Source organism: Alosa alosa, chromosome 6, assembly GCF_017589495.1.
Source record: "Alosa alosa isolate M-15738 ecotype Scorff River chromosome 6, AALO_Geno_1.1, whole genome shotgun sequence".
Taxonomy (NCBI): Eukaryota; Metazoa; Chordata; class Actinopteri; order Clupeiformes; family Clupeidae; genus Alosa; species Alosa alosa.
Genome location: NC_063194.1, coordinates 20,872,749 through 20,873,367, shown reverse-complemented (window position 1 = coordinate 20,873,367; position 619 = coordinate 20,872,749). Strand labels below are relative to the sequence as shown.

The 619-nt window shown below is 51.5% G+C and overlaps 1 protein-coding gene across 1 annotated transcript in view; it reads right to left on the bottom strand.

The window, feature by feature from the left end:
- The window catches only part of LOC125295519 (prostatic spermine-binding protein), a 5,035-nt gene extending 4,623 nt beyond the window's left edge, over positions 1-412 (bottom strand). Inside the window, 1 exon segment of the mRNA XM_048244809.1 lies at positions 1-412. This exon segment is cut by the window's left edge and continues 431 nt beyond it. The gene's annotated coding sequence lies outside the window, so the exon portion shown is untranslated.
- Between the last annotated feature and the right edge of the window lie 207 nt (positions 413-619).

The following is a 619-nucleotide window of genomic DNA, read 5'->3' as shown; positions in this document are numbered from 1 at the left end:
TGCTCAAGGGAAAAGGTGCACCAGACACCTCCGATGACACTGCTTTTATACACGCACGCACACACACCCACACACAGCGCTCACACACACACGTGCTCTCACACACAACAGGCAAAAGAGAAAAAAATGGAAAGGAGTTTCGAGATTAAGCAAAAAAAAAACAGCAAAAAACTGCCGAGGTATTCCAAAAAGTCCAATCCACAAGCTTGATCCCACAAGAGACAGAGAAGATCCCACAGAAATCAGGTGTCTTGAATGCCCCACGCACAAGCAAGCGGGAAAAAAAAAACGTTGTTCCCTCTCGGCACAGATTTAGCGTATTAAGACTAAAGACGAGCGGGGTGGTGGGCTAGGCTGTATCTGTGGCACTGACCACACTAATGGGACACAGACGGAGAGAGCGACAAACCCGGGGTAAGATGAGAAGGAGGGGGGGCAGTTTATCTGAGTGACAGGGGCAAATGCTGGAAGCCGTGCTTGGTGCTACGGTCCATAAGTCTGCATGGAGGGAGGGGTTGGGATGGGTGGGGATGCAGGGAGAGAGGGGCAGAGAGGCATACGTTGCCGGCTTTTCCGCCGTCATCAAATGTTGGGGTTTAACTTTAGAGGGAGGGGGGGC